Source organism: Anthonomus grandis, chromosome 20 (assembly GCF_022605725.1).
Source record: "Anthonomus grandis grandis chromosome 20, icAntGran1.3, whole genome shotgun sequence".
NCBI lineage: Eukaryota > Metazoa > Arthropoda > Insecta > Coleoptera > Curculionidae > Anthonomus > Anthonomus grandis.
The window spans coordinates 177,217-200,079 of NC_065565.1; positions in this window are offsets into that span (position 1 = coordinate 177,217).

Consider the following 22,863-nt stretch of genomic DNA (forward strand, 5'->3'; position numbering starts at 1 on the left):
ACGCCATTTTTTTGTACGAATTTAAAAAATTAAACAGTTACAAAAGTTAATGTATGTCGTATTTATTATAAATTCGTTGTCGGAGACTCAATCATTTGAAAAAAGAAAATAAAAAATATTAAAATTTTACCCCTGTTCGTTTTTTTTTGCGCAATCAGTTTTTCTTATGAAAAATGATTATTCACCCAACAGGTCCTTTTTGCACCCAGCGCCTTTTTATATAAAAAAATCACTATCAACCCAGCTCAGCCCCAACCAACCCAACCCAGCCCAATACAACTCAACCCAACCATTAAATAGGAAACATATACTAAAAAGAATAATAAGACAGCTATTGAAATTAGTTTTGTTTTTTAATTATTTTTTTTTTAACGATTTATCGAATGGTATCATTCGATCACCTAAAAAAATAGTATATTACCTGTAAAATAATAGCGCTGGCAACCCCGATAATTCAGTGTCTCGAAAGGTTTTTTCGGTACGTATTCTGGTAAGTGATTTCCGATTTGTTGTCTCTCTCGTCTCAACATCATCGAGTATTTCCGAGCGGTGTGTTATGTGTCGAGGCCACCCTGTTCGGGCGCTCGCGGAGTCGCTTCGGGGGAAGCTTCGGGAGTGTGTCGAATGTCCCATTGGGCGAAAACACAGTGAAAGCCGGTTTCCTGCTTACCGGAAACCAGCGCCGATCGGTTCCGAATTTCGGCACTTAGTGCGGACACAGTGCCGACGAGAAAAAAGCAAATAAAAACCAGCCTTTTGTCAGTTCCAGGTTAACCTTCGCGTCAACATGGCATCTAGCTCATCTGACGATGAATTTATTGCGTTAGATAGCCTTGTAACTAAAATAATTACTAGAAAAAAAGTTGGTGTTCACTCTATAAATCGTGAGAGGGTACTTTATGGTGAATATCATCATTTGTTCAAGAAGTTGACAGATGACCCTGACCGCTTTTTTCAGTACACCAGAATGAACCATGAAACCTTCGAATATATTCTAGAAAAAGTTAAACATCTTCTAACTAAAAACTGGTGTAACCTTCACAGTCAGCCCATTTTACCAGAAGAAAGATTAGTCATTACCTTGAGGTAAGTATCTTTATAATATTTACGAGTATATATTTTAAGTAGGTTACTAACAAACAAATCATTTACTATTAACAAAACGTCTAGCAAATAATTACATATGTTGGTTTTGTTTCAACAAAAATAAGACTTAAAATGGTTGATTAAATTTTTATTTCAAAAAGAAGGACAGTGGTGGGGGACATTCGGAAGTACCAGAAACCGTTTCAGGTTGTTCCATGTTTGATAAAATGAGACTTGTACATTCTTCTTCTGCAGTGAAACGATTTCTATCGATGTAATTCAGTGATTGATTGGAAATAGATGAGTTGGAAGTTGAAGGACCAAGGATCGTAGATGGAACAGATTCGAACCTATTTAGCGGGTATGAAAATTGTTCAACTAGCTCTTGAACCCGGCATCGAAAAGCTAATACGCGTGACTCAGGAATTTTTTTCACATGAGGCAGAAGACTTTTAAAAAACAAGAGGTGTTCATCTTCTTTCTCATTTGCTCGCTTAGATTTTGACTCTAGGTATGCTACTTTTTGTTTCTCAATTTCTAATAATGAGTCGTTAAATATTTCTTTTGGGCCTCGTTTCTTTTTAGATGAAAATTGTGGTGTCGAAGATACATCAGTATTCCTTTTTGTTCTCGAAGGTGTTTCAATATTTTCTTGCCTTGTATTTTCTACGATATCATCGCCAGCATTTCGTTGAGGAGGTACAACATCTTCAGTGGAACAAAAGCTGGTCTCGTCTAATTCCATCGATGACTGAATCGACTCTTCTGCTTCAGTTTGACTTTCTGCAAAGCTTTCAGTACGACCACTTACTTGTGGCAAATTTCCTTTCAACTTTCTAGGCATTACCGTATCTTTCAAAAATAAGAGCATTTTGAAGTATGGCCACTTGGATGTCGGAGTATCATTTGCGGCATCACCTGAACGTGGAGGAGGAAATTTTCCTAATTCTACGGAAACTTGATCCCTGATATACTTCCATTTTTTCCTCAGTTTATTTTCTGAAACAAAATTACATAGTAAAAAATTGCACCGACGCGACGCCGAAATTCAAAATGCACTAAAAAGTATGAAATAAAAATAATTAGTATCAAAAATTTGTAAATATCTTGATTATTCAAAATTCAATAATTTTTTCAAATTTATTGTTTGCTTTCATTATCTTATGATTTTACCATCTCTAAAAATATACTTTCAGGATAATTTTAATTTACACCCCTCACTGACCATTTGTAATCATTCATTCATTTATCAAAACGTCAAAACCACGTTCTAATAAAATATGTTTTTTGCAGGTATCTTGCTACAGGCTCATCTTTCAGAATGCTGTCATTTTCATTCAGGGTTGGAGCTTCTACTGTGGGAAAAATTGTAACAGAAACAGTTGCTGCATTGTGGAAAGTACTGCAACCAGTCCATATGCCTGTGCCCACGAAAGATGATTTTCAAAAGATATCTGAAGATTTTAACAATATTTGGAATTTTCCACATTGCATCGGCAGTATTGATGGAAAACATGTACGCATTCTTTGCCCTAGAAATTCAGGGTCAATGTTTTTTAATTATAAAAAATATTTTTCTGTGGTCCTACAAGGAGTAGCAGATGCAAATTATAAATTTATAGTTATCGATGTCGGTGGATACGGCAAACAAAGTGATGGTGGTACATTTCAATCTTCGGAACTGTATAAGTTGCTATCGAATAAACAACTGGATATTCCAGAACCAGCGTATCTGCCTCAAACTACCTTAAAAGCACCGTTTGTACTAATAGGTGACGAAGCATACCCCTTGCTTCCTTATCTTTTGAAACCATTTCGTGGAAGAGATTTAAATTTTGAGAAAGAATGCTTTAATAAACGTTTATCTCGTGCAAGGAAAACTATTGAATGTGCCTTTGGTATCGTGAGTGCTAAATGGAGACTACTTTTAAAGTGCATTGAAACTGACATAGCTACTGCAGATCATATAATTAAATGTATATGTATTCTTCACAACACTATAATAGACAGAGAAGGATTTGAACGACATTTGACAGATGTAAGGTTAAATATTCCTGATCACAATAGATGGCAAGTAACAGGACGACCATTAAATGAAGCCAAAACGATTAGAGATATATTTGTAACATATTTTTCCAACATCACTCTGTCATACGATAAATAATAATCTATTTATTCATATTTTTAGAGAAATAAAAACAATAATATTATAATAAACGAAATAATAGATATATATTTTCATACGTACCATCCTCTTTCATTTCTTCAGCAATTTCTTTCCAACATTTGTCAACAACATTTCTATTGCTGTGTAATTTACTTTTCTTATCCCATATTGGGCATTTCTTATACACTGATGCTATTAAAATCTCTATATCCATAGCTGTATCTGTCTGCCTGTACGAACAACCGGCTAGAAAGAACTAAATAATCATTCCGGTAAAACCGGTGACGCCGACTACCAGCGCCAACAAGCCTGAGCCTGTCTCTATTGTGTTATTGCTAACTTGAAAGCATTATTTATTATAGAAGCTTATAGGCGCCGATCGGCGCTGGCTGCCGGTAAGCAGGAAATCGGCGTCCACTGTGTTTTTACACATTGTGTTATTTGCCCGTTTTCCGTTTCAACGGAGCGATGAAGCGGGTTGCCGGATTGTGCTAAATTAACCAAAATTAAACTACTGCTACAGATGAATGATCAGAAATTCGCCCAGTAAGATATTTTTATCTGTATTAGCGCGTATTTTTTTGTAGAGTAGATTATTTGATTAGTTTTATTTTTTATTTACGTTTATAGTGAAAATCATATAGTTTAGGTATTAAGGTTTAAAGATATTTAGATACTAAATTTTATTAAATAAAATCTAAATTGTTGAGGCTAATTTATGTTTTACAGAAAATTATTTTATTGCGTAGTACTGCGCCTTCTAAAAAATGGTTAATAAAAAATTATCAAATTCCTACAAATATCTCACAGTTTCAAAAAATGTTTAGAAAGAAGAAAGATGGAATGAGGAAGTTGCATCAATTTTGTTTATTTTTGATTTTGATAGGGAATGAAAAATAAATAAAAACGTGTTTTTTCTTTTTTTCATAGTTCCAAAATTGACAGAGTTACAGCGGTTTGAAATGTGCCTGTGACGTCATAAGACGATAGTTTAATGTCGTCACTCCATGCTTTGTATATCTATATATACAAAACTAAAAACTCGAATATCTTTTGAAATAAGCGGATTTAAGCAAAATAAAAAAATACGTATTGATTATTTTACTTTGTTCTTAGGTTTTTAATACTAAAAAACCGATTTTGTTTTTCATGCAACTTCCTCGTTGCACACTTATTCAAATATATGTACATATGTTTAGCAAACTTAAAACCTAAGTGATTTAAACCTTCATTTTAGTAATTTTGCTATTATTATTGATACTTTTTATTGGCCATTAGGTAATTCTTGGCTTTATGGGTAAAACGTATAAATAAAAAAAAATTAGGGTAAATTTTGAGCGGTTTTATATTGCAAAAAAAAAACTATTTTATTCGGTGAGGAACATTCAAAATGTTTACTTTTAATTTTTTTACATAAAAAATAAGAATAACGTAATAGAACAGTTTAACTAATCGAATAATGTTTTATTAGGCATAGGTATGTGTCTACTAATAAACAAATAGACACCAGTGGATAAACAATAATATTAAAGTCTGATTAACCATTCTGGGGGATTTAATCTTTAATAATGAAACCAAGGTTATGAAATTGTTTGATGCCCTCATTATGACGTGTTGTAATCCTTCAGGGTGGTTGATCAGAGTCATGAAATTCTACCTCTGTTTTTACAATTTTGGTATACTCTTTTTCACACCACCCCTGAGGTAGAGTTCACAGCGCGTTTTTTTTAGGTGGTTTCCCCTAGAGGCCTAGTCCACAAATTAAGTTCGATTATTTAAAAATTTAAAATAAATGAAATTTTCTATTTGATAATAATTTCTGAGCGACTCTCTTTAAATTCTGCGGCACAGCTATAATAAAAATTGGTTTATGAAATTGCTTCATTTAACCAATTTGAACATAAACTCATTTGTTAAAAATTATAAATATCAAGATCAATAAAATAGAACCACACTGCAAAAATGCCGATGGGATAATTATAATACTAGTGCGTATTTAATGCCCCAACTGTGATGAAATAATCCGAAATTAATTTAAACAAAGCAAATTAAGGAGCAGTTTAATTAACCATAAGTTACATGGTACATATTAATTTTTTTATATTTACTTATCTGATTTAATTTTTTTGGACCACCTTGTATAAAAAAATTGTAAGATAAAATTTGTACCTAACCTATAATAAGAATAAAATACAAGGCTGTCCAATTTAAATATTTTTTTTCTTTTTTTTAACTTTTTACAATACTTTGTATATATCTAAAAGTATGTGTAATAAAGACTATAAAAGAAATATGTCACCCCCTACATATTTTACCTTTACATTTTTTTTACACGGTGACCAAAAATACGAATATTTCAAAAGCTGAAGATTTTTTAAAAAATCGTTAAGACACGTCAAATTAGTTATTGAAGAGTACAACTTTTTAATGAAAATTATGCCGTTTTTTTCTTTTACCCCCTGCCGTTGGGGTGGTATCCGACCTTATGGAAATTCTTAAAAATAATAATAATTCCTAATGATAAAAAATAAATTATATAGGGGATTAACCCTAAATAAAATATCTACAAAAAGCAACTACTTTTTTTTCACTAACCAGTAACCAACTACAATAACATTTAACTTATTGGGTCATTTGGACCAGGTGTAAAAACTTTTAATTAGTAAAAACCTTTTTTTTGAAAAAAATGTAAACGGCAACATAAAGACATACCTATGTATATTATAAGGGCCTTTGAAATAAAGTATGGCCTGATAAATTATATATATTAGTTCCAAATCAAGTAGTGTGCTGTTGTTTGTCCCCCCCCCCTCCCAACCATTTACTTTAACACAGATTTAACCAGAGAATTCTCTGGTTAAATCTGTGACCCATTATTATTGAACAGGTCCCTGGATTGCATAATAAACATTTTCTAACCTCAAAAACAATTTACCATCAGTTAAAAAATTATCAATATTAGCGAATTTATAAAAGCAAAAAACGAAAACAAAAATCTAGGAAACTAATAAGTTTGTTTTGATGAACTTACCACAGTTAAAAACCTAATCGTGACAAATATTTGGTCTTTTAATGGGAAACTTAAACATTTTCAAACTGCATTTCCGCGGGTTCCGAGGTTGTCGCAATTTAAATAATAACATTTATCGCCACCCGTAAAACGCGTAAGACTAGACATTTTTGTTTCAAAAATTAACAACGCTAAAAAAAGTAAACTACTCCCCTTAGGCCAATGTTTACGAAAAAAATTGCGGGCTTTATCACATGACAATATTATGATATGCAAGTCGGTAGTATGATATGCAAATTAATGACAGGTGACCAGAATCTTATATTAAAGGCCGGTACAATACTTAAATTTGTTGTAATGTACCTGCTATCAGTATTTGATTCTGGGCCCAAATTTTTGATACATTTGAATGTCTCTCGCATGCAAGATACGTCAAAGTTGACATATTTCACACATAAATTATGTCAATTATGACATAGTCCGCATGCGAGTGCGAGAGGCATTCGAGTGTTTTGAAAATTCGAGCCCAAGTCACCTGTCAAACAATGTTGATTACATTTTTTGACAGGTGAAATATTTTTTTAGATAAACTGGAAGAACTAGTTCCAGTAGAAAAGAAAATCTATAAATGCCACCAGTGTAGTTGCTAGTTTGATGTATTGAAACAATTAATTCAACATAGAAGTACTCATATAGTTATTAAACCAATATAATGTTCTTTATGCACATATACTAGCACATCTACAGATAATTTAGTCAAGCATTATAAAGATGATCACAGCCTAGAAATCTTGAATGAAACACTTGAATTTGATTCAGTTGAGGCCTTTCAGGTAAGATTTTTTTTTTAAGTTTCTACTGTCAGTGTCACTCCTATATTCTTACTTTAAGAACATGGCAATATAGGTCTTACTTTGAATCTCGTAAATAGGTATACAGATTGCAATTTTTTGTTTAGGTTTAGGAATTAAAAATAGAGGCTGAAACTTTTGCCTCATTTGTGCAAACAAGTGATGCCAAAAAAACCTCTAAACACACGAAGACTAAGTATTTGTGTCACAGGTCAGGTAACATAAAGCCTAGGGGAAATAATATTCGTAAGCCCAAAATTGGTGGCAGTAATAAAATAGGAGGATATTGTCCTGCCAGAATGACTGTTTTTACACATAATGAAAAATGTACAGTTCAGTTTAGCAAGACTCATGTTGGTCACGAGCAGGAGAAAGATATGGGACATATTTTTATAACAAAGGCTGAAAGAGAGAGTATTGCGGCTAAGCTATCAGCAAAAATACCACTGCAAGTCATATTAAATGAAGTTAAAGACTCAGTTGAGAATTGTAATCTCCAACGTATTCATCTGTTAACCAAGAAGGACCTCTACAATATTAAACACTCATTTAATTTGAAGGGCACCTCTGTAAGGCATGCAAATGATGCTATGAACGTGGAAGCCTGGGTTAATGAACTCAAATCCAGTGATTTTATTCCTTTTTATAAACCACAGGACATTCTATGCGAAGAACATCCAGAACTAATATCTGATGATTTTATATTGATTATAATGACACAAGGCCAACAAGATTTGCTGGAAAATTTTGATCAAGATTGTATATGTATAGATGGCACCCATGGAATGAACGGCTATGGATTTGAACTACATACAATTTTGATTAGATGATCTAAGAGAAGGCTATTCATGCGCCTTTCTAATTTCCAACAGGAGTGATGTTGCAGTTTTTAAGCTCTTTTTCTCATGTGTTGAAAAAAGAATTAATAAAAAATCAGACCTCGAGTGTTCATGTCAGACATGGCAGAAGCGTATTATACTGCATGGGTAGAAATTATGCTTCCTGCTGAATTTAGGTAAGCTTTTTCTAAACACCCTTATATAGTATGTCTGTAGATAGAGCTCTCAAAAGGACAATTTTATTAATTTGTTTATCTATTTCTTCTTTTTGAGAGAAAGGTAGCCGATACTGTTTTTTGTATACAGGAAAAGCATTTGGTTTTAAATAAATTTTTTGTTTATACAGTGTTTTTCTTTGAAGTCCCCTCCCCCATTTATTTTTTGAACGGGTCAAAAAAAACTTTTGAAACTTGGCATAAGTAAATTGGTCTATAGATACTATTTTTCACTGTAAACTAGGTAGTTGTAAATTCCAAGATGGCGGCTGGGCGACATCTTGAGAAAAAATTTTAAATAGAAAGGGGGGTCGTGTGGTACCTCATTTTAAAGGTCTCAATGAGTACTTTATAACCCTAAAATATTAGACCCATATCTTAACTCGTTTCAAAATGGCGGCCTAATAAAAAAGTTTTTTTTTTATTTTAACGTTTTAGATTTTTATGATTTTTGAATAGGTAAAAATCAGTGTACGAAAATAAATGCGTCACTATTTTATTTTGACATAAAAACGACAGTTCTAAATGTCAAAATAACACATAAGCGCCATCTTGAATAAATGCATTAAATAGAAATCTTGTGTTACCTAATTTAAAAGGTTTTATTGAGTACTTTTAATATTTATTACAGAGTGAAATGTTACATACGAGGGCGGTTCAGTAAGTCTTTAGAAACCAAAAAGTTAATCTTTAAATCCAAAATTTAAAAATTATAAATTATTTGTATATTATTATTAAAAACGTTAATAAAATCGCAACAGTGTATTTTTTTGGCTGTTACTTTTAGACAGGTCAAAACGGAGTCCACCGAGTCCATGTAATAAATATTAAAAGTACTCAATTTTAAATGAGGTAACACAAGATTTCTATTTAATGCATTTATTCAAGGTGGCGCTTATGTGTTATTTTGACATTTAGAACTGTCGTTTTTATGTCAAAATAAAATAGTGACGCATTTATTTTCGTACACTGATTTTTACCTATTCAAAAATCATAAAAATGTAAAACGTTAAAATAAAAAAAAATACTTTTTTATTAGGCCGCCATTTTGAAACGAGTTAAGATATGGGTCTAATATTTCAGGGTTATAAAGTACTCATTAAGACCTTTAAAATGAGGTACCACACGACCCCCCTTTCTATTTAAAATTTTTTCTCAAGATGTCGCCCAGCCGCCATCTTGGAATTTACAACTACCTAGTTTACAGTGAAAAATAGTATCTATAGACCAATTTACTTATGCCAAGTTTCAAAAATTTTTTTTGACCCGTTCAAAAAATAAATGGGGGGGGGGATTTCAAAGAAAAGCACTGAATATATTAGTGGTGGTTAACGGATCGTTTTCTAAAAGGAATACGTCAGAATATTTAGCACATATCCTTTGTAAAGCAAATTTTCCTTTTTCATTTAAATGATTTAAATTAATGAATTCTAATAATTTTTCTACTCTACTAACGGAACAATTATCGCTATCTCCAAAATTACATAAATCATAATTTTCAAGTAAATCAATTTCGGGTTTAAAATTTTTTTAAATAATATCCTGGTCGTTTACGTTAAGAAATTTTACCGGTATCATATTCGATTCAGGGCGAACTATTGCACTCGCTATAAAAATACCTTCACCTGCTTCATCTGCAAAAACAACATAATCTTTATGGTTATTCTCGACATTAAAATATTTTATTATTTCAGTTCGTTTTGGAATTAAAGTCAACATCTCATGTTCACTTTGCATAGGTATTTTTATAATATTGTCTAGAATAGAAAGAAAATACAAACTTTTCAAAATCTATAGTAGCAAAGAATTTAAAGAAAAAATCTAAACCTATGACACTATGAATATTATTATCAAATGCATCAATTAGCAAAAAATGTGTGGCATACATTTGTATTATTTACATTAAAACATATGTTTGCTGAGCCTTGCGAAATAAGAGAACCAGAAATTCCATTTATTTTAATTCTTTCTGAATAATTAACGTTTTCAAATTTATCAATATGATTTTTAAAAATTACGTTTTAAAATTTTACCATGATAACCAACTGTTATATAATTTAGTAGTAACTTTGGTTTCTGATTTTCTATATTCCCCTTAGTCTCGAAAAAACAACTGATTTGTATTATTTAAATTTGAGTTTGTATATTCACTAAATTGTGCCCTTGAATTTGTAGTATTAGAATTTTGCATAAAATATCCGCGCTGGCCATTATTGTGACTTACACGCCTATTTCCTCGGTTAAGTCTATTATTGAAATTTGATTTAAGTTGCGTGAATTAGAAATATGTCGATTTTGCCTGCTGTTATAAAAATTGCTATTTGAATTGTTATTATTTGACCTATTAACATTCGAGTTATTATGCCCTGAGAATTTTCTATAAGAACCCCGAATTTGTGAGTTGCCCCTATTATAGCTATTACCCCTATAAGAGCTTCTATGAGAGATCGAATTATTAGCTGGTCTTAAATGAAAAATGTCTTTAGAACCAGTCTAAGATATTTCTTCATTTATAGCACCGCTGATGCCATCATTTAAAGTTAAATAGTTTTGAGCTTTAATAATGGTTCTTAATTCATGATTATTTACTCCATTTGCAAAAGAATTAATTGCAATTTTTTCATTAACGGGTCTTAAAATTCGCATATTTTGTTCGTTACCCTCAGCTTGTGTTAAAGTAAGATCAACTAATAATTCCTCAAGTGACCTTCCAAATTCATCTATAGATTTTGATTTTTGCTTTTCGCTATTTAATTTAAAAGATAGTGTTGCAACCGATTTTTTTGAAATAATTTTTTTTTTTAATCTTGAATTAAAAGAGCGTTAGAAGCATATGTTTGTTGTAGTCTAATTTTTGCATTTTGAGAAAGTCGGGTTTTTAGCACATAATTCGTTAGCAATTTTTTTCCATCAGCATCTAAGAATGAATCATACATTTCAATGGCGTCTATTATTTGTTTAGTTATATTTTCAGCGCCATTCATAATAGGAATTAAACCTGCAGCAGTTTTCAAATCAAATTTCTCCGACACTTTTACTTGTTTTTTGAATCGGATTATTTAAGTTCAAAATCTGCTGTAGGTTTTATAGTGGTAGAACTAAATTGTATAAATCTATCGTTAAGAATACTATCAATTGCATTAAAATACTTATCTATCTCATTTACATACAATCTGACTGAATTAAAAATATTTGGGTCATGCAGTTCACTATTAAAATTTGACATAATAATATCAATTTTCCTTTTCTTCTTATTTGTTACCTCGATATTGCTTCGTTGTTCTGTGTAATTTTTTTAAAAGTTTCGGTACTCCACTTTCAGTTCCTCCAGCAAATTTATAAATTCATCTCCTTCCTCGTCTTTGTCGTGTTGGTCTGTCCTCCACTACTACCGGCTTGTGCAATAATTACTTCTTCTTTTGATTGTTGACCGCCCATTTTATATTAGATATACTGTATTTACTTCTAAAAAATTCGTTAGTGACAGGGTCGCCATGTATTAACAGGAGGTTTAATTATATTTTATTTAAAACAACTTGTTTCTCTCATGTCTAAAATAAGTATATATTTTAATTTAATAATTTTGTACAAAGAATCCAAAATTGCTTAGCTAAACTATTACACATAAAACAATTATTAATAAACATATTGTTACTTTATTTGACATACTTCTGCAAATGAACTGGCATGAACTCCGACTAAGCTATTGAATAATATATGTGATTATAGTAACTTAAAATATTACGTATGTAGGTACCTACTATATGATAAACTTAATTGTAAATAATATTATATAATTTAAAGCCTCTACTATTATACTACAATGAAATCAAGATCCACCATTTGATCTCTACCAGACATGTTTTGTTTACATCGTTCACATTTAATTAACTTATTCATTTTTCTTAAAATAAATCCAGATATATAATTATAAGTGCATTTAGCTATTTTTGATCTGTTTATAATTAAAGCAGGAGGAAGGCTTTTAATATTTTCTTCGATATTTGTACTTTTTTCTTCGCTAACATCTTGTTTTTGGAAATTATCATTTAAAATGAAATGTTTAAAATTATCTAAGGGCCCGTCAGTCTCATCCTCCTCACAATTGGCCCCTGGTGAATGTCTCGACATAAAACTATTAGTTAACAAAGCCTTAAACGAGGTTATAAAATGAACACTGGGATTATTTTCCCTTCCACTATATCCCCTAACACATGAAAAAAAATTTTCTAGGGCATCCTGTTGGATAACCCTTGTCAATATATATGCTTTTGGATGTAAGGATATTAGTATTTGACAAAGATATATAAATCCTCTTATAGTAATAATTAAATTTTTGATAGATGGAGCAACGACAAAATTAGTACCTACTTTATATTTCATGGTTTCTAATATTTTTATTGCCTCGTACCAAAAAGAAATGTGGGAGCTACCTGCTGACACCCCCGTTTTTAAAGGCTTGCCTGCTACTTCAAACCTTTTACTTGAATTTAGGGAGTCAAAAAGCTTGTCCAAAAAGAAAATTAAATTTGCTGTTCCGATTGCATCCTTATCCAGGTTCAAAGGTACATCTCCAAAAAAATAATTAGAAAATAAAGACATAAAAAACATGTTAAATATTAATTTAAAAACTTACTCCAACTTAATATTTTCTAATATATTAAGACCTATTTGATGGCAATGCTGAACAATTTCTTTTATAAATGTATTAATTGTTTCTGATTTTGTCGTATCCCGTCATTAAAAATGAAACAAATGGGTTGCTTCCACTGTCTAAATATACCCTTAATCATAAAGACCAAAGCATAATCCGCTATTTTGGCATATCTTTGCCCAGTTCCAAAATCAGATAATCCTTTTATTTCATCTTCACGGCTATCATATGTAAACAGGCTCCCAATTGAAACTTCATCAAAAAGTAAAATGGCATTTTTATCAGCAGCTTTCATTTTGCGAACCATCTTCTTCAAATTTTGAAATAAATGATGGTTTATTCCAGGTTGTAAAGGAATTTTGTGAAGCATCTTAATCAAGGTCTGCTTAGAGGGTAACGCAAATATTTTTGACAGCAGCCTGTATCATTTGCTACTGGCCTTTAGAAGTGTCAAAGCGAGCAGCTTTTTATCTATGGAAAATCTCCTGGCTTTAGGCTTTTGGTTCTGTGTCCGTACTTGAGATAGTATAAAATTATAGGTCTGAGCATTGACAGAATTTATCAGGTTTTCAAATTTGGAAGTCTGGGCCAATTTTTCAGCTTCGGCCAACCTGTCTTTAAAAGACTTATTCTTTCTAATAATTCTTCCAAGTCTAATGCTTGAATCTACAACTTTTTTATATAGATGACGTGCCTTTGGTGTTAATAAATTCTGCCTAGTAACATTGACCTCCTTTAAAATAGATTGTCTTTTGAAATCTAAAAAAACAATAATGTTTAGTTTTATACAGACTATATAGTTCAGTTCAAAAGTCATTAATTGTAATACATATTATGTGATATACCAAAAATATTCATATTCATTATAAAATTTTGCAAATTTTTTTTTTCCGTTTTTGCAATCAATCTGCATGATAAAATATTTTGTGATAGAAGTTCAACGGTAAGATTCTGTTATTTTTTTTTTTTAAATAACAGAAGTTTGCCAGTTTTTGCCAGTTGCTCGGGCAAAAAAATTTTTTTGGGGCGCGGTTTTTAAAATATTTTAAGGTATAATTATTATATGTAATAATAATATGTATATTTTTATTCAAGGGTACGACAATCAATTTATAAAAAGTAGCTGATGAATGATTTGATTGATGAATGAATGAATGATTGAACGAAAAAAAGTCGAAATCGAGTTTGGACTTGCAAATGAAATAAAAAATAAATGAAATGATATTATGATTGGTCAGATGGTCAAATCTAAGCCCAGCACCCACATGCTTCTCATAATAAGATTTTGACCCTGCCCATATAAGCTCAACGGCATTAAACTGACAATGGTATGGTGGCAATCTTAAAACTTCATGGCCATATTCACGTACTATTTCGTTAACAGCATATATTTTTGGTCTTTTCAGCGATTTTGCAATTGAAAGAAGTTCGGATTTTAGCATATATGGCAAGGGATTCTGATTTTCTTTTACTAACCATTCATAAATTTCGCTTTGTCTCCAACTTCCATTTGGTTGTTTATTCAAAATTCTTGAATGATACGACGCATTGTCTAATACTATTAAGGAAGGTTCTTGCAAGTTCGGTATTAACTGTTCCTTTAACCATTTTTCAAACATTTCGCAATTCATATTGTCATGATAATCCATACTTTTAGACTTAGAAGAAAAAATTAAACTTGCACCTGGAACGAATCCCGTTGAAGACCCGGCATGTAAAATAATAAATCGTTTTCCCTGACCACATCCTTTTTTGCTTTTCACAGATTCATCTTACCAAGATTTTATTCCACTCCCGTTTGAAAATATCCAAGTTTCATCTAAGAATACCACTTTCCTTAACTTTGATTTTTCATTTTGTGTATATTGTCTTAAAAATCCTATTCGTTGGCTCACAATATTTGGTAGTTCACACAAATATCTTCTATTGCTGTCTTTTTTATAGCGAAAACCTATGCTTTTAATTAATTTTAATAAAGCAGAAAGTCCAATTTCCAAAGTGCCGCGTTGCTTTAAAACATCCCTCAGAAATGGCAGCGTCATATTTGTTTTTAGCCTATATAGTTCATAAATCCTAACCCTTACTTCCATTTTTACACATTCATTTAAATCTTCAGTCTTCGGCTTCTTCTTTTTACACTTTTTTTCCTTCTTGGGAATAAGATTGTTCTTGTTTTCATATACAACCTTTTGCATCATTCTTAAACTAATTCCAAGCGCTTTAGCTACTTCTTAGGCAACCCTTTATTTTCTTTTTCGTTCTCGAAGTAATTAATAACATTAAGTACCATTTTTTTGGCTTGACGATTTAGAAATCCACAAAAAGGTTTTTTCTTTTCCATAATTTGAAATTTAAATTATCTTGTGACAAATAATGTCATCCGTCAATCGAAACGAGACAGACATGTTTGTTATGAAAGTAATTGTTTTAGAACCACTGACATTTATCATTTTATCTTCTTTTGATACATTAACGCTGCATATATCTGTTTCGTTTATCTGACGCATTGTAGTTAAAAAACGTTGTTGCGCAAATTGAAATGAAACGTAACTACAAAAGTTTGTCGTTGATAATCCGATACACCCGCACGATAAGAGCGATTTTGTCTATAGGTAGAATGTTTCACAACGACTTAATACTTTTCTTAGAACTCCTAATTAAAGAACATCATTCCATGCTTTTTGAGTTGTTTGAAGAATATCTAAGGCCAAAACATCATAATACTATTGCACTATCCTAAGATTATTAAGTTATTTGGCCCCCCTCGATATTATTGGGGAATGAGATTTGAAGGATTTCATAAACTTCTAAAGGCTACTGCAAATTCTACAACATGCAGAAAGAATTTATTGGTTACCCTATCGACAAAACAACAATTAAGGTTGTCATATAGATTCTCCAGTAAAAAAGGATTAGAATATGAAATGAAAACAGGACCATCAAGCGCATTAAATAAGGATATGGGAATTCTTAAATTAAATTTTAGCAATGAAGCTCTCTCTGTGCTCTGGGTAAGCAAAAATTATAATTTATACAAAAAAGGGTTCTTTGTTAATTTTAGTGGTTCTGATGAAATTGATGGACTTGTAGTTTTCACTCAAATCGAAAATATTATTATCGATAAGGATTCTGTTTATTTTTTATTACTTATTTATGAAACTGTCGGTTTTAGTTCACACTTTCAGGCATATGAAATTAAAAGAAACAGTAGCAATACCGTGTTTGTTACTTCTTTTGATTCTTTAGAAAATAAAACTGTTTTTAATGCTCATTTTCTAGGAAATGGATGTTGCTTCATATCTATGGTATAAAATAAAAAAATGTATTTTTGCTTAAAAGAAGTGATGCACATATTTACTTATGTAATAGTTTGTTGAAAAAACTCTAAATAAAAAGATTTAAAATAAAGGCGAAAAAGTGAAGGGAGTGAATCGCTGTTCGAAATTAAGGGTAGTTTTTTTATATATTTATTGATTCAAAAGTCAACTATTTGGGATGTTGCGGTACAAGGATTTCTTGTATTTCTGCACTAAAATTAACGAATTTAAAATAAAATGTGCGTTATTACGTATTGAGATAGGGATTTTAGTAGGCTGCTGTTGCCCATCGCCCTATGATGGTTGGCTTTTGATCCAATGTTTATACAATACTCTTTATTTCGAACAGCGAACAATATTTTCGGTAGTGGTATATCTACAGAAACCTATAATTACTTGTGATATAATTATTATTTCGTTTAATTATATTAAGATTAGCATAAAAGGTTTTATTTTAAAATGTAGACTATACTGGTTGTCTAAAAGGGATCAGTTTCAAACTGAGATTTGTATATTTTTGGTTTGTTTGTTTTTAAATATGTTCTTATCTACCTATAATGTTACCAATGTTTGTATTTACCAAAAGTTTACTATTACCAATATGTTACTAAACTGTTTAAAACTTTTAGTTTTTTTTACAGTTTAAAGAATTATTTAAACTTTTTTTTATGTTTTTTTGTTTGGTAAAATCAATAAATATATGTTTTTCTAATATATTTTTTTTTTACATCCAAACTAGACCCAACTCCCTATTTGGAACAAGAGTAATTCTTTTAAGTCAAGTGCGAAAGCTCTTGGTGTTAGACACTAAACGCTATTGATGCCAGAGAAATAATTGAAATCAAAAAGAGTATGTAGTCTGAAATAAGAGTAATTCTCTTAAGTCAAGTGCTTAAGCTCTTAGTGTTAGGTACTAAACGCTATTGACGCCAGAGAAATGAGTAAAATCATAACCAGTCTTAAGTTTGGAACAAGAGTAATTTTCTTAAGTCAAGTGCCAAAGCTCTTACCGTTAAATACTAAACGCTATTAAACGCAGAGAAATGATTAAAATCAAAATCAATCTGAAATTTGGAACAAGAGTAATTCTCTGAAGCCAAGTGCGAAAGCTCTGGTTGTTATATATTAGAGACTATTGGATCAAGAGATAGATCTTAAGCCAAGAACAAGGTTTATTAAGTTTTTTCTTCGAATAAAAGAAATATCTCCCTTGAATCAAGATAACACGCTATTCTTATAAGAAAAATTAAGCGATTGTTTTTAAGAGAGTTACAGTTTTGATTCAAAAGACTTCGCATTTGGACCTATCCAAAAGCGAAATTCTTTTGGCTGAATGTTATAATCTTTTAATTCAAAGGAATTGTTTTTTCAGTGTACATATGATGGAGCAAAATCTAAAGCCGTAAAAATATCTCGATTAAACGGCCATATACCAGTGCACTGGAATCCAGCAACAACATTAGATTGTGTTAAAACCATAGAGAAACTCTGTTTAACGATGCTGGGGATGTCATATATTGTCATCGTTTTGCCTGGGTTGTTTCTCATCCAAAAATCGCAAGTTGAATTTACAGCTTTTTTAAATGGACCATAAATCGATCGATCCAAGAATCAAGGAATTGGATCGAAAAGTCCAAGCATGGTATGCTTACATGAAATTGGTGCTTATCTATTAAAAGCAAAACTTTATTTTCAATTGAACTGTTGGTATGTTTTTGAAAGTGTCTTAAGTATAGCAAGAATTCATCTTCTTGCATCCATCCACTAGCATTTCCTGCTCCAATGCACCCAGGTGGACCGTCACGAACGAAATGACCCTGATATCTTAATCTTGGAAAGATAATGATTAGTGGGATGCTATTTCCAATTGCATTTACCGCTATTGCCACTGTAACCAAAGTGCCACGTTCTCCTGATGTAAGTACCCCTACCGGTTTGCGTCCCTTTTCTGCTACGATTTTAGCAGGTTTTTGTACCGTCGTAACACCGGTTTCGTCCATATTATAAATGTCCTTCGCTTGGAATTTATATCTGTCTATTACCGTGAAAAGATTGTCAAAGAAAAGTTGTACATTTGTTAGGTGAAAACTGGTCGCTCTTGAAAGGCTTGTAGCCCGGGGACAACGAATTGATAGTTCAGGATTACGTTTCATAAACCCGGAAAACCAATCTTCTCCTGCCAATGAGTTTTTAACTTTTTAGTCCATGTATTCGGCATATTCAATGAATATTTTACGGCTATTTGGTAGGCCAGTTTACGTATTTCTTTTATCGATATAGACCGTAAAATATTTAAGATGTCTTTATTATGTATTTAACAATGGATTTTTCCTGCTCAACGTTAAATACTCGTCGTACGCACTTATATCCCATTGTTATAGTTTCAGTGGACCCTTGTTCAATAGATTCTTTCTTTTTCTTAATAAATCTGCCTAATGTAACATGATTCAGTTCAAACAAATCTGCCGTAGACCTTACGGATGCTCCATTTTCAATAACCTCCCTATACGCATTTTCGTAAACCAAGTTGGATTTGGTACCTCTATTTCTTTTCCTGACCCTTTCACGTGGCATTCTATAACAAAATAATAGCCCTCAGAGAGTTTGTTACAATAATTTAATCAGTTTACGCAAAAATAATACCAAAAGCCTTCTGTAAATTATGTTTCAACCGTCCCCGTAAAATTATTTACATCTTGTTTCAATTGTCCCCTTCAGGTTTTTCTTGGCAAAATATTTTTTTTCTTTAAACTCTTTAATTAAAACTAACAAGTGTAGGCTGCTAAACCTAAGCAAAAATATAAAAATATTGATTAAAAACAAAAAAGTGGTGTACTTACACTTAAATTTCTTGCTTCCACACTTTTTAGATAAAACGTAAAAATTACTTTGTTGACATAAAATAAGAGAGCCGAGCGCAAACACACCCACTTTGTTCAACTGCTAAATTTCACACTGTCGAGCAGAAATGTGGAATTAGTCAAACGTTGTGAGGCTGCGTACACGAATTTTTACCTTCGCGTCTAAAAAAAATTGGCGACTGTTTCAACCGTCCCCTGTTTCAATTGTCCCCGGTCTCCTCTATCTTTTCCATGATATAACTCAAAGTCTACGACAAGACCATCAGGGGCAGCAACAACAAAATTTTTCAAGCCCTCTGGATTTGGCTTTCCTCTAACGAACTGCTTCATTTTACAAGTCCCTGTAAATGGGATCATCTGTTCATCTACAGCAACCACTTTCTCTCTAGGTAGCTGCAAACACCCCTGCCATACTGCTTTTATAATAGGACGTACTTTCCAAAATTTGTCATACCTGCGTACCTCTTCAGCGATGCTGCCATCAATGACGATTTTAAGGTTACTTCTTATAGCAAAAAATCTATCTCGAGTCATTGTATCTGCTATAGCTGAAACTTAAGTGGTTTTGGCCCAGTATATTCTGATTTTGGGATATTTTAGACAGGACATCAAACAAACTATTCCAAAAAAATGTTTAATCTCATTAAGAGTCAATTTAAGAGATACTCCTTTAAGTTCAACGTATCTTGCATTTGTGCTATCACACACTTTTTGGAATAACTCATCTTCAAAGTACATGGCTAAATACGATTTTGCAGTTCAATCATACCGGAGCTCTGCGCTGCATTCACTAGAGGGGCCTTCAAAATGTGGAGGTGCAAAAGTATAATCTCTTCTCCAAGACTTTCGCTTTAAAGGATCCACAGATTGCTTGGCCATTTTTAAGTTTTCTTTCAGGACACTAAGAGGAGTTCTATCTTCTTCTTCTTCCTCCTCACTGCTGCTTACTAGTTCTTCATTAATTATTTCTTCTTCTCTCCCCATTAAATTATCCATAGTTTGAATTTCTTCTTCATTATCAGACATTTCAATGTCAGAGTCATCATTTCCAATGATTTTTAGTATTTGCTTCAATTTTTCGTCATCTTCCCCTGGCCGAAACACTCTTTGATTGCCAAAAATTCCTAAAATAAATTTTATGAATTAATTTTTAAATGTGCATGAGATAGACCCAATGTCCATTTAAATGGACGCGAATAACTTAGGGTAATACAAAACTTATTTAATTTTTTTATTATTGTAATGTTATTTAAATTTGTCTATTAAACATTTGCAAATAAAAACTTTCACAAAAATCATTACAAAACGTTAAAAAATAGGCTACATCATATATATATATATATATATACCCCATATATCTGTACCCCAGAGCCAGACTATGTTAAGTCCAAAATGTTAATTTTTCAGTAGAGTAATTTTATTCTAAATATTTTACAAAATTTTAGACAAATTACAAAAAAACAGTTTTTAAAATTTAATTTTTTATTGAATATTTAAATTTTCTTTAAGGATAAGAATAAAGAGTAGAAAAGCGATTTTAGGATTTACCTATTGTTTTTGATTTTTGTGACTTAACATAGTCTTCTTTGGATAATTTTAATTTTTTTTGGATTTAATTTATATTTTAAGTCCCAAAGAAGGGACTTAATTAAATTAAAAGTTTTTGCAAATGGTTGTACTTTTTGGCTGAAAGTGGTTTAGGCCCTGCCCTAATGGGGGCAATCAATATGGGCATGCAATTAGTTCGTCTGGTCCTTCTGTTAAAGTCAACTTCCATAAACTATTTTCCATAAAAGCAGACTTTATACTATAAAGTCTGCTTTATAGTATAAAATCCCAGGGTTATCTTTTCTAGCTTGCATATGAATTGCATGCGATATTAAAAAGTCTTTTCCCAAGTTATCCTTTTTCTGCTGAATATATGGTGCCGCGAGCTATTCAAAAGTTGCTTAAACTCCTTAAAGTCAGAGGTTTCCATGCTGACAACAATAAAGGGCTACTTTGTTCCATACAGCCGAATTACCTGCTGCCAATCCCAAGGAGTCATAATCTGAAATTGCGGAAGTTTTTTTCTTTCACGATCGATCACAGAATGAATAGCATCAGCCTCTAAATGAGTGTGTCCTCTTGCTAGAAACTTATGATTAATGGTATTTATGTTTGGTTTAATCTGAAGGATGTAAAAATATGACATAACCATTAAAATGTTTCTGTTTTGGCTTGGACAGTTATCGAACCAAATTGTTATCTCTTTTATCTCATCTGAAACATGTGTCTCTACTCATTTTATTAAGCATGAAGCTACTTCATTTCCTCCGCGACCAGCTACGCTCTCATCCCACATCATGCAAAAACTTTTTTCATCTGTCACATCTTGTGTTGTTAAGTTATATGTCCACAGCTTAGAGAATAGAAGCTTTGGAAGTTATGTAGATCTGGTGTTGGTAGACATTTCAGAAGATCAATCATTATAACTTTTGTTTCTCGTAAATTGTCCCTCGACTTTTTTTTATCTTTAGATTTAAGCTTATACCTATAGTTGGTATCTGCAATATGCTTGTCATAGTCAGTTTGCGCGCTTTGCCGTAATTCAAGAGATTCCGCTTCACGGATATTAAGCTGAAGCTCATCGCATAGGTCACAGGTGTCGTTGTCAGGACTCTTAAAGGAGTAGCTATATTCATAGTTAAATATCTCTGAATATAACCACTCCTTTGCAATGTTTTCGGCTCCAAGACCATTCTTTTGAGATTCTTCTAAATAAAGATTATACATCCTACTTATGTTCAAATGATTGCCGAGATATTTCTTTTTTGTTTTTTCCCGGGAATAGTGTGACTCGTAACATGGGCGGAGTTAGGGGGGGGGGGCTTAGCCCTCTTTAAAATGAAATTAGCCCCCACCAAAAAAATTGTTTTTTGGGGAGAAATATTTTTATTAATTTTTTAAATTAATTTGGGAAATATTTTAATTAATACATACGACCAATTTTTGCCATCATCCTTTCTTTAATTTGTGAATTTTGCAGAAGCATGCTGCGCGACACTGTTTATTTCTTTATGGTATAGGAATACAATTGCCGGTTTCTGGTAATCTCTAATTAAAAAATCGAATGAAACAGCCGCGTGTCGGTCGGCCCCTCACTGACCAATAGCGGCCGGTCTTTCAAATACCGACGCCCGTCGCGCAATGCGCAATGTTTATGCCCGGCGATCGCCTTTGAGCTTGTCTTTTGTCGCTAGTCCTAGTCTGCATTTTTCCGTTCTGGTACACATGTTAAAATCGAGATTACGAGCGGAGTTATTAAGACAGCTCATTACGTTGATTTTACACCGTGCATTGATTTACTTAAATTTGTTTTGTTTAGTAAAGTTTTCCGATTTGGAACTTTTCTGAACTTTTGTTTTACTGTTTTCGCTTTTAAACTTTGGTTCTATTGTGACTTTGCCAAGTCTCCAAAAGAACCTGCTGAAGTCAGCGCCGCCGTCGAAAACAACGAACCGAAAGCTATTTCCAGTTGCAGCGCCAGCGGAATAAATACTGAATTAAATGAAAGTCCCTCGAATGAACGTTTAAGCAATATAAGAGGTTTGTATTATGTATAGATATACAAACACTGGTTAGTTTCGTTTATCTCATTATATTGTAGAGTTATAATATAAAAGGTGTTTTTTTTATACTGCCAAAAATTTTGAAACGTATTTTCTGGACGAAATTATGCAAAACAGTTCCTATAAACATATTTAGGTCTATAAACAAATGTAAATAACGTCTTAGATTTGATGGTAAACTTTTATTAAGTAATATACCCACTTGACTAATCTATGTATACAAATCTAAGGGTGGTTGTGCAACTAGCAAAT